The following is a 13,213-nucleotide window of genomic DNA, read 5'->3' as shown; positions in this document are numbered from 1 at the left end:
TCACCATTGTATGTCCTCTGTTTCTACTTGCCCCAACAATTGGCAGCTATGAGTAGAAGTTACAACATATTGTGTCAATTTTTTTTTTTTATTCTTTCACTTGTACATTAGTTTTAGAGCTAACGGAACCTCGTAAACACAAAATGTTATAGTTCACAGATAGTGTTTTTAGGGCAACTTTTGCATGAGTGAATTACATAGTCATACAGTACCATCAGAACCTAAACCTGCAGATCCAGAGGAAGACCGAAAAAACATTAAAAAATGTTAGTCCAACTTGTTCTAATAAGTAAAAATCATTTTTTGCATTTATGTTTATTAAACAGAAATGAATACCATGATTGGTGCTAGTTGAGGTAACATATAAATACTGAAGAGAGTCAAGAAGAGTGACCACTGGCTCAGGCTTTGGATCAGAGCCTGCAGAACTTTATTGCACTACTGTGTGACCTTATCCATTACTGATCAACATGACCATTGGCAGCACCAAGGAACAAATTGAGAACTTCATAAAGAAACAGAAAATATAGACTCAAGAGTGGGATTAACAACCTGGCTAGTTTCACGTGTAAGTACACTTGATCAGAACACTCAGACATTTTGCTAACTTGTGTTCTGCCATTATTTACAGGTGTTCATGTTAGGGTTTGATAAGTGGGCAGCAGGTCTTCTGAAAGTGTGTGTTTAGATGTGCTATTTCTTTTGACAGTAGTGTTGGCCTCATGCAGTTAGATTTTGTTTCAAATTTGATCTGTCAGATCAAGAAACGTTACCAGCAGCTGTAATGTGTGGCTGATGTGAGGGATAACTTGGTTGGATATCATTTTAATGGACTGTACATGATTATTGGTAAATTCATTGATCCAACAAATCTGGTCTGAAACTAAATCTGTGAGTGATCAGCTTAAGAGGAATTTGATTGCATATGCTCTTCTATTGCTGTAAGATATGTTTAACTCTTCTGGACTGCCCACTGTGTTTTTACTGTGGGCGGGTAGCCTGGCTGCATTGGATCACATACATGTACATGATCCATTATTTCCAGGTATAGGGCGCGCACACGCCCCCACTAAATCTGTTTGATACAACACAATTCAGGCAGCGGGTCCCAGTCAATGATTTATGGCCAGGAGCTGCTGATCACCTTAGCAAATCACAGCACAGAGTAGGTGTTTACTACCAACACAGGGCTCTGTACACAGAGCAGCGGTGTGGCTGTTTTTTTCTCCCTGCAAAGCAGGGGTCATTTATAAAGCAGCAGTGGGGAGAGCAAGCCAAGGTGCAATCAATAGATTGAAAGTCTGTTTCATATTTTGTGGCCCTGCTGCCTTGTTGAGAACAACTTAATTTCAAAGAAAACTTAATTTATGCCCTTTTCCTACCAGTTTTGTATTTCCCTCAGTCTACCACCTGTACACAGGTGAATTAAAAAATCCCTATTTTGGATATGATCCTTTGCATACATTTTACTGTGTGGAAGTAAAGTACAGCCTCCAGTTTGCTTATCTTTGCTTTTCTTGCATTGTAAATATAAATCTTTCAACATACATTTAAGGCAGCCAAATTCTTTCATACGCTATTGCTGAAAATCATCTGTTCCAACAATAGTGAAATGAAGTATATTTTGGAAACAAAATAATTTATTCTTGCTAAACAATCCAAAATGGTGTATTATATCTGTAAAAATTGAAAAATGCACCCCAAGAGGAGTGGAGGTATAGGACTTCCGGATATTCACCGTTATTACAGGTCCTGTCACCTAGGCAGAATAGTGGACTGGACAACAAACCACACTCGTAAGGTGTGGGTTGGTGTAGAGGCTGATTTCTCAAAGATACCACTCTCCACCTCCCCGTGGCTGAAAACCTCTCACGTCCCTTCCGAGTTTCGAGAACACCCACTTATAGGTCCCACTCTATGCTGTAGTGCTCAGTTGTTCCAGAAAAAAGAACTATCTTCCTTTCCGAGCCCTCTTACTCCGATCAAATTGAATCCGGACTTTATTCCAGGGATTTCTCCGACCTTTCTCGCTGGGTATGGCCGTGATGAGAGTCTTACAGTGGGTCAATTCTTCAAAGATTCTAGCCTCTTATCTACAGAAGACATTGCAAAGACGTGGCCATCCATTACACTAACACCATGGATGTATAGACAAATACACCATTTCTTACGTAACTCCCCACATCTAAAAGACTATTCAAGACCGCTTACTGCATTTGAGAAGCTCTGCTTTACGGACATCCCCCAGCGGCATGTTATATCTAAGCTCTATTCCTATCTTGAAAGTACTAACACATCTCATTCGCGGAAGACCTGTTCAGCCTGGCAACGTGACCTACAACTTCAAATCTCACCAGAGGACTGGGACCACATTTACGACCATATGCATAAAGGCTCCATTTGTGTCTCTACACAAGAAGGCAATTATAAATTATTTTCCAGATGGTACAGAGTTCCGTCTTGGGTTAGTAAATTTGATCCTAACGCCTCAGATCTATGCTGGAGATGTTCCCGGGCAACAGGTACTCTTCTACATATCTGGTGGGACTGCCCGCGGCTGCAACCCTTCTGGAGAAAAGTTTTGGACATAATCACTCAAGTAACTACATACACCCTAGACTTTACCCCAGCACAATGTCTACTTCATCATTCCTCACTTTCTGTGCGGACTTATCGTAGGTCGCTTGCTTTACACATGATAAATGCGGCAAGACAGTGTATTCCGGTCCATTGGCGATCGGAATACGTTCCCACCGTGCGAGAGTGGATTCTTAGGATCATCAGGATCGCAGAGATGGAGGAGCTGATTTCAGTGGCAAAAGAACACCCCGAGAGATTCAGGAAGACTTGGGCGTGTTGGAATCATTTCCAAACTACCGATACTTATCATTGTCTAATGAAGGAATGAGCGAGAGGAGATTTGGTGACACGGAAACCCCTAGAACGTTCACTTCAGGAATAGTTCCATTACGGGACTTTAACGAAATTGTATTTCTAAGTAATGATTGAATCTGTCTCAGCCTGGAAGCTGCTAACTGATATGACTGGTTTGGTTATGCCTATTTAGTTATATACCTCATCCTTCCCCCATTCACCTCCCCCCCCCCCCCCTCTTCCCCCTTTTTTTTTTTTTTTTTTTTTTTTTTTTTTTTCTCTCTCGCTCTCTCTCTCTCTCTCTCCCTCTACCTCTCTCTCTCTCTCTCTTCATCTGTATTCGTCCCCTATGTCCCTCCTCGCCCCACTATGATATTTTTTCTCATACTCTTCCTCCATTCCCTTGCTCATTTCATTCCCATCTCTTCTTTCTCTCTTTTTCACCTCTTTACCATATTCTAACTAACTATATTTTTCATAAGGTACAGAGTACTTACAGACACACAGGTGTAACAATACTCCTCCAATCTAATCTATAATGTTCAAGTACGGAATCCTAAGACATATATGCCTTGAGTTGACACGACTATTGCTATATACCTCACTGTCCTGTTTCTTTAGATCTCCCTACACAAGGACTATTGTACCCCGTATTTCTATAAATTACTTACTGCTAACATCATTGCTATGGGTATATACGGTGCCTTCCCCTTAGGACTGTATTTCAGGTTGAGCTACGATTTACTTCTATGTCCTGAACCCGTCTGCGTTACGGGAGAACATGCTTAAAGACTTGCGCGGACTGCGATCCGTATTTGTTTATGACTTGTTATGCCTTTCATATCTCAATAAAATTTCTTGGAAAAAAAAAAAAAAAGAAAAATGCAGCGCTAAGCATATAAAAAGAATGACCTAAATACAAAGTGTTTGGCATATATACGGTAATGTAAAAGGTCCAGTGTTGGAGCAATGACATAAATCCAATGTGTGTCCAAAGGAAACATCAAAGGGAAAATAGAAAAAGGTCCGCCAACAACACCAAACACACTGCCCCGTACCGGATACTTTTGACCCCCAAAGGAAGGTCAATAAGTGCTATATGTTACACAGAAACAATCACTGGATTAATAATATGTCTTGAACTTTCATCCTTAAAAGTGGTACTTCTACTGAACAGCACCTAAATTCCTTGTGACCTCATATGGGATATTCCAAAACAAAGAAATAATTCTCATAGTGTACTAAATAGTGGTTTAATGGATAAATAGTAATACACGTACATCATCAACTCATAAAAACAATATGTCTCCATAAACTTCAAAGATAGTTTCAAACCAACAAGATGGCCACCACATTCGGGTGCACAATGACATCACAAGCTCTAGCCCCACCCAACGCATTTAATCATCAATGATGTCATCAGGGGTGTGGCTACGTCACTACGTTGCGCCTTTTTATAGGGAAAGGAGGATCCTTCTCCTCCTGTAATTGTTATGACCCGGAAGCAGAGGAGTCTGGCCGCAATATATTACTTCCTATATATGCGCTCCAAAGCCTAATTAAACCATATTAATGCAAAGCACCAAAAATCAATGATTAGTGAATGATATAAAGAGCCAAAAGACCTCCCCATATCCATATTATAATTTAATCAGATGTTAAATCAAATTGTTTGAATTATCAATGGAAAATAGTCATCACGTTCCCAGACTTGACGCCATCTTGTGGTTATTTAACATATATACTGTTAAACGATAATATATTCAAAATTGAACACAATATAATAAAAAACTTTTTGAAACATCTAAAATTGTCAATACCCCTAAGACAAAGAAAAGCATATGATAACAGTTTGCTAGACCAAAATACACATTTAGATTTAAATTATAATAGACCCAAATATACATTTAAACATCCATTTAGCTAATAAAAGTGTTAATGTCCCACTCTAAATTCAGGCCATGGGGTGCATATGTTTATAGGGTATATATCCACCATGATTCAAGCTTCGATATCTCTCGTCTAATGTGGCTGCCCCTCCAATTTTTTGTAAATTTATCTATACCTAAAAAAAGGGTTTCTTCTGGATTCTTATTATGATGTAAAGTGTAATGCTTAGAAACACTATGACTGGGGATACCCTTCTTAATATTGGCTTCCTTCAACCCGGTTTGTAATGTGCGTACCGTGCATCCCACATATTGGAACCCACATGGGCACTGATTTAGTCTAGGTTCACACCTATGCAGGTTGCATTTGAGAAGTTTCAGCATTGCATTTCGAGTTGCGTTTTGCATTTTTGCCGCGTTTTTGATGCGTTTTGCTTTTTTTCATTTTTACATTTTTCTTGTTGCTAGGCAAATTTTATGTGCAAAACGCATCAAAAACATGGCAAAAATGCAGCAAAAACGTAATTAATGCTTTTCTGCAGCATTCCCATTGAAGTCTATAGAATCAAAAATGCAATATTTTGCATTCAAAAAAGTCTTACCCTTTCCAAAAAACGCACTGGGTGAAAACACGGCGATGTGAACCTATCCCATAGGAAATCATATTAAATGGACTAACATAAAAATAGTGCAGCGCTAAGAGTAGTGATAATAAAACAGATATGAGTCCCTTTAAAGTCTTGATCATAAGAATCATGGATCCATGAGCTCTAGATGCACACTGCGTTTATGTGTCTTTTTTCTGGTGAGTGCGTTTTTCAGCCGTTTCCACACGGATCACCAACTTTGAATCCTTACTTGTCACTGGACACGTTCTTATGACCAAGACTTTAAGGGGACTCATATCTGTTTTATTATCACTACTCTTAGCGCTGCACTATTTTTATGTTATTCTATTTTAAGTATATATCGGTTGCTTAGAGTGCTTAGCCGCTTTCAGGACTAGCGCTCACTGTTTTTTTCCATATTAAATGGACTGTACTGAGTTTCTGCAAAATACAATACTCTGCAGAAAATGCTTAGGTGTGAACCTAGGGTAAGATACACCACATTTTTAGTAGTGCAGGTAATAAACTCCTTAATTTTTTAGGAGTGGCTACAGAATGGAAGTCCTCAACTTTCCTACACTTAAATGCAGTTTTCAAACAATACATTTTTTACAAGGAAAATAGCCTGTAAGAGCTTGAAAAAAGGACTGCTTTTTAAGAGGGACCGTAACATTAGGAGCAAGAAATAACCTCAGCGGGGGTGCCCCCTTAAAATTAACAGAAGGCGCATCTAGAAGCATGGGTCCCAAGACTTTATCATTACATAAAACCCTCCAATGTCTTTGAAAATGTTTTTTAATGTCATAATGTTGGATGGAATAAAAGGTAACAAAAGCATGTTTAAATGATTCTCTCAAATCCTGGGATACCCTAGGTCACAATAAATCCGATCTATTCCTCTTATCCGCATCATTAACTGTCCAATAGATTAAAGTCATCATTAAAGTCCAATAGATTGGACTTATACCCTTTCTCTAAGAATTGTTGTTTTAAGTATTCAGCTTCTCGCACAGAGTCCTTAGAACTAGTGCAATTCCTTTTTACCCTAAGAAACTGGCTCTTAGGTACTAACTTAAGCCAGGTAGGGTGTTCTATAAAACTGCTTTGATCAGTTTCTTTGAAGAAGGTAGAAGTAATAACCGTATTTTCCCATCTATTCTAATTCTGAGATCCAAAAAATGAATCTCTTCCTTACTAGATTCATGTTGCAAAACAATCCCCTTATCATTGTTATTTAAAGACATGAAAAACTCATTTAAAGATTCAGCTTCACCTTCCCAAAATCAGAAGGACATCATCAATATATCTTTTCTAGAGCACTAATTCAGAGTGTGCTTGATGATAAATGACTAGATTGTCCATACCTTGGGCAAATTGATCCCCTATCACTACGGCTCTACTTTGCAAGTAGTATACACCATCAAACCAGAAATAGTTATGCTCCATGACAAAGAATAGAATAAATTCCTTTTGTAGATCAGGCAGCGTTGCATCCAGATTAAAAAAATGATCTACTGCCTCTCTGCCATGGAGATGGGAAATTGTGGTGTCCAGAGAGGCTATATCGGCAGTGGCCAGAATATATGACTTTTTCCACTCAATGTTGTTCAAAATTTTAATGACCTGGGTATTGTCCTTTAAAAAAAAAAGAGTTTGTATAACCCAAAGTTGTAAAAAATTGTCAATATATTTACCTACCCTGGAGGTGACTGAATCATTCCACTAACAATGGGTCTCCCAGGGGGATTGATTGGGTTCTTATGCACCTTGGGTAAATAGTACATGACAGATACACGTGGAGCAACAGGAACTAAAAAAGCTATCTCTTTTGTATTAAGAATCTTACTCCTATAGTCTTCTTCAACCAGACTGAGTAATTCTTTCTTAAATTTGGTTGTGGGATTACAATTTAGAGGGGCATATGTGTCTCCATCAGACAGTAAATGATACATTTCACATTGATAGTCTCTTTTAATCAGAACAACTATGCCCCCGCCTCTGTTTTTGTATATTATATCTGGTTCAGCATAGTATTTACAAGGGGGTAGAGTTAGGAATAAGTATGTATTTATTTAAATATAAAATGTCAGAGTACCTTATTTAATCATTGCTGTTCAGAAGGCACATGATGTTTCATAAAAATCTTTGTTTCAAAGCAAATGTTTAGTATTTTTTGCAATAATACAGTGTAGCGGAGTTTAAGTTAACTGACAATAACTTTCACTTTGTTCACACCGCAAAGATATCTATAGGAGGTTCCTTCGATCGCAGTCTGCGCCACGCTCTTCCAGCCTGTGTCTATGGTGTGTATGTTCTTGGGCTAACAGGGAGGTGAAGCCTCCATCAATCACCATTTTACATCCTGCCCCTATAACATTTACAAATATGAGGAAATGGAGGAGGAGGGAGGGAGTGTAATGTCATTTATTCATTCATAATGGTTGTGGTTCCTAAAGTGATGCTGTGATTGGCCCACAGCTATCACATGGTTCCTGGGACAATCACAGCACCCTATACCATATGATAGCTGTGGGCTAATCACAGCACACAATAGTAAATCACAGCTGTTATGAATGTAACCCATTCATGACAGTTCACAACATTGCTGTTAAAATGATCAGCACTGTAACAGCAACCAAAGTGTAAAAAAAAAACAAAAACCTGATCAACCCTCCAGAGTAGTACAGTGTCTATTGTGACACTGAATTACTCTGATGAAAGTATGTAAAAAAAATAGTAAACTAAGAAAAAAATTTTAAAACAAAGTTTGAAAATGTTTAAAAAAATTTAAGAAAATTACTTTTTTTTAACACACTATGACCTTTCAGTATCCCTGATCACCACCACACAAGTTATATGATGATGCTGTACTGCACTGGTGACATATATATATATATATATATATATATATATATATATATATATATATATATATATAAATAATGTTTTTGTTTTTTTTTAATTCTTCATTTATAAATAAATTGTGATAACAAATTATATGCTTTTATATTTAAAAGTATGAAAGTATGTAAAAAGATAGTTAAATAAGAAAAGAAAAATTAAAACAAAGTTTAAAAAATTTATTAAAATTACTTTTTTTTAACATACTGTCACCAGTCAATATCCCTGATCACCACCACTCCAGTCATATGATGATGCTGTACTGCACTGGTAACAGTATGTAAAATACATTTTAACTATTTTTAAAAAAAATAGTGACAAAAATTATATGCCCATATGTGTGACTCTATAGACACATGGGCTTCACAGATAAGAAAAAGGAGGAAATGAACAGCTTAGGAGCTGGAGGAGCACCTCAGATACTCAAGGCACTTCTTGTGCCAGCATACGAAAAAAGAAACAACAGTCATTTCACCAAGTTTTCTAACATGCTCTATTGCTTTTTTTCTCTAAGAGCTTCCAGCTCTTCATGAACTGTTTAAAGCTACCCAATACATATGAGATTTTTACTTGATTTAGGTGATTTTGGCCATATCTGGGTGACAATGTCATGTCTATGGGCACTATTGCACATTTTGTATATTCTGCTTCCCTCCCTGATAGTTATGTTTATACTGCTTCCAATTTCTATCTTGCCTTCTCTTTCTCTGTTCAGTTAAATATTGGTAAAGTGTTACAGTCACCCTGCTACCCTCAGGGTCACATAAATCTCTCCTATAATAAAAAAAATCAGTCAACCCTATGAAATAGTAAAAAGCAGTTACATAACACTGCTAATTTGTAGTTATCTACAATAAACACTCACTAAAAATATCGCTTACAAAATTGTACAGCACCAGGGAACTATAAAATCAAGCGTGTACGTCACTATAGTACTCCTTTGCTCAGAACAACTGAATCCAAAAATTCAAACACATGTGCTATGAAAACATAGTTTTGTTTAACTCTATGGTAAAAATTCCCATGCCTCCACTTTTCTACACAACTATTTGACAATCTTGATGCCAGGCCTTAAAGTGACTGTAAACCTTAGTTTTTCTTTTCTTTCATTGAAATAACAAACACGTTATACATATCTTCTCTGTGCAATGGCTGCCGGTCTTCTTGGTCCCCCACCGGAGCTCCTGGCCCTTCCCCTCCACCTAGTGCACACCATAGGAAGTCACTTCCTATGGTGGGAACTCATGCGGGCTCACTCCGAAGCTGGGCTGCTTGCATCTATTCAGACACACAACCCAGCTTTTCCCCGCACCCCACTCTCTGCTCACAGGTTTTGACTGACAGCAGCAGGAGCCAATGGCTCTTGCTGCTCTCAGTCAAGCCTGTAGAAGCCAGGAGATGGGAGAGGAGTTGCTGCCAATTTGCACAGCAATGGACAGTGATCAGGCTCTGGTGAGTAATTGGGGGGCTGCAAGGGGAGCTGCATGTAAAAAAAATTTCAACTTTATGTAGAGAATGTGTTAAGGTAAATAAAAAACCTTTTACCAGTTCACTTCTAAGGAAATCACAGGCATACAAGTTTTTAACTGTGCTCACTTTTTATTTACAGAGTTAGTAACTGCAGATACTGGGGTGCCTGTTTTCAACCTGAACTGTTAGACAGAATAATTCCCTTGGTTTCAGGTTGGTTGGTAAGTTGAGCTAGGAATTTTTCTCTGTTGGTGTTTGACATTCCATGTGCTCCTTGCTACAAAGGCAAGTTATAGGTTGGGGCAGTTCCAGTTTGTTTATAAAATATATAATAGTTGTCTGCTTCTGAATTAGGTTTTGCCTTTTCAGATTCATCACTCGAACTTTTGGGTAGGTAAAATATCTGTTCCCCCCACTGTTTCACAATAATCCCTCCTGCCTGCCTATAAATCCTATAGCGACAAAGACAGGAAAAACAACCATGTGGGGCAAGTATTTATACACTTTTAAATATGGAGTACCTGAAGGTAGCCAGGAAGCAGTGAAGAGGTGGTATTTCAAGACAAGGTCCAAAGGTAAGGTAAATATAGATGGACTTCTTTTACAGAGCTGGCATTTTTTTATGTGACCTTGTAGTGGCAGAGTCACTTTAGCAGAACAGGTGATTCCATTTTCAAATGTCTCTGTAGAAAATGTAGTGTATTTTAATTGAACACATATTTTGAATTGTTATCATGCTGTCTATGGTACAGGCTGGCATTCATGGCTCGAAATTTAGCTTATTTATGTGACAAAAGTCAATTGTTCAGTCAACTTTTGTCAAAACAGTCAAGTGGAATATTGTCAGCCAAACAGTGACTGTACCTTATTAGATGCGGCCACAGTTTGGGTATTCTAACAACTATGGGTGACAGCTGTAAAAATACAATAGCGGCAGGGGAAATTTTTCCATCTGTGCTGTTTAGCATGGATAGAGATTTGTTAGATTCCTTTTGTTCAGTCCACAGGCTGAATGAATAAATCTAAAGTTTAGGTCCTCAGACAGGTCAAGGCAAACAGCAGATAGTGAGCAGGCTGATGAGACTAGGCACAGACTGAAAATAGCATAGCATAGATAACAGGCTAATTGTCAGAAAAATCACAGACAAATGCAGTTCAAGCAACCACAGGAATAAACCAGAGCATCAACACAGACAAAAGTCAGAATCAAACAAACCTCTAACCAGGGCATGAGCAGACAGACTAGCCTATGGATCAGGCTTTGGCTAAATGTCCAGCAGCCTCTTTAACACTCAAGATTAGAGCAAGTGTGTGCTGCAGAGACCAGAGCTGCAGTGCTTAGTAACAACCAGCAGATGGCAAGGGGTTACAGAGTAATCAGCGTACCGCTTATTCTTTAGAGCCTAGAGCCTTTTCTTTCTGTTATTATACTAAATATTGAAGTTTGTAGAGCAGTTAACAAAGGAAGCAAACATTCACTTAGCAATCACTCCCTTCTGGATAACGTTTGAAATATGACATTATCTACAAAAGGAGTGCATTTTTTTAAATGAGTTGGAAGATTTTGAGAAGAAGCAGTAAAGCAGAACTGCATTGTAGTACTACAAAGCTGTAAACAGAACCTGTAGAAGTAATAAGTAGTAACGGCTGCTCCCATGCATATTTTTCATTTCATATTATACACAAAACTGATATTTTGTAAAACATTAAAACTCATTGATGTAGTAACATTTTGAATCAGTCTCATATCTTCAAAATATATGTATATAAACATTGATTGAGAGGATTGCACATTCACAAAATAGCTGTATTAATTATGCATTTGAAATTTCAGATCTCCTTTCTTTTTTTATACGTTTCTCAGTTGTTATCATGCATTATAATTAAGTACTTATTATTAATTTATGTAGAAGACTTTGTCTTCTTGTTATTTATCTCCCTGATATTTGAAAGCCTATCTAAATAAAGTTAGAAAAATCAGTGACTAACACAGTATTTTAATTTCTAAATTAAATTTTTTTTAATAGACTAGTGCATAAACATTTTTTAAAACTGGCTGAAAATATATTTTAGAGGCTTCTGTTTTCCAAATATAGAGCGTTTGTGGGAGCAATTTGTTGAGGTGAAATGTCAATATGATTTAAAATATATCTCTCAACCCATATGTTATTTTAGATCTGCCATATGTTACTTAAATTATTTTTCACGTTTAAAATTAAACTATTACATTAACTGCATAACAGTGTTTAAATAGTGCCTCTTCTTTATGCACAGAATAATGCTTTGTCCTTGAAATTCAAAGACTTGTAAAACTAGTTGAACAAAGCCTCCAATAACTTTTTTCATACCAATTTATGATCAATGAAACAAGCTTGCTAACAAACTGTTGCAAGAATGAAGGTTACATTGCAATATTTCAGGCATTATGCTGGGAATTGAGGATTTGCAATATCTATAGTACAACATTGCAATTTTGAAAGTAAGTATCTCTTGACTTCTACAGTCTAAATTTAAAAGTGTCTGTAAATATATTATGTATACACTTCCTGCCCCTGAGTTGTCAGCTTTGAAACCCTTGAAGGAGGAAGTGGAGAGAAAGAGAATGCCTAAAACACATGTCCTGTGCATGCTGGTAATCCGCAAGCCAGGAGAGACTATTATGCAAGTATTACTAAGATCTATTAGTTTAACTGCTGCTGAGTGTATATCTAAATCCTGATGACAGAGTATCTTTGTCCTGTCTTTGTTATTATTTCACATGCACAGTGCCAGGTAGCAAGGTCTGTTCTACTGTATGTAAGTAGGGGTCACCTTGCTGTTTATTAGTAAGTGAATCTGCTTATTGCAGTAGAGTGTATACTATTGTTCTTTAGTCACTACTAAGGAGAGACTAAAGAGCAGAGTGCAACACCACAATTCCTCCAAGTGAGTTGTTCTATTCTAGGCTGGTTGGACAACAGTTGGAGGATACCCCTGTGACTGCTGATCTTGTTTTCAGGTCTCCAACCCAAAGACAGATGCTGCATCCTCAGGAGCCTATGCAACTGGACTTTGCTGCAACATTCATCTGGATGTATCTCAATTAATAACTATATATACCTGGGTATACCTGGGTATATGTGCATAATTCCACCAGGACTCCTTTTGCTGATAAAGCCCTTCTGTACATTGAATGTATGTACTGTTAATAATCTCTTCTTATATAAAGCCTGTATTTTTTCTATACTGGTGTGCATCTATGTACCTATGGTAAATGTTATATTCTGGTAACAGTAGCTCTTACACTTCCAATTTCTTTGTTTGGAATACTGATTAATTTCCCAAAATTGGAATCCCCTCTGTTCACAGAGGCCCTGTCCTGGATGAAAGCACTGCTAATTTTATTATCAAACCAATTCTTCCACTTAGAAAAGGTTCTTGTTCTCTTATTTACCTACAGGTTTAGCACAATATCCTGTTTGGGGAGGGCCA

Source organism: Staurois parvus, unplaced genomic scaffold (genome assembly GCF_062004578.1).
Source record: "Staurois parvus isolate SC_StPar_1 unplaced genomic scaffold, SC_StPar_1.0 ptg000025l, whole genome shotgun sequence".
In the NCBI taxonomy this organism is placed as follows: Eukaryota; Metazoa; Chordata; class Amphibia; order Anura; family Ranidae; genus Staurois; species Staurois parvus.
This window is presented reverse-complemented; position numbering follows the sequence as displayed.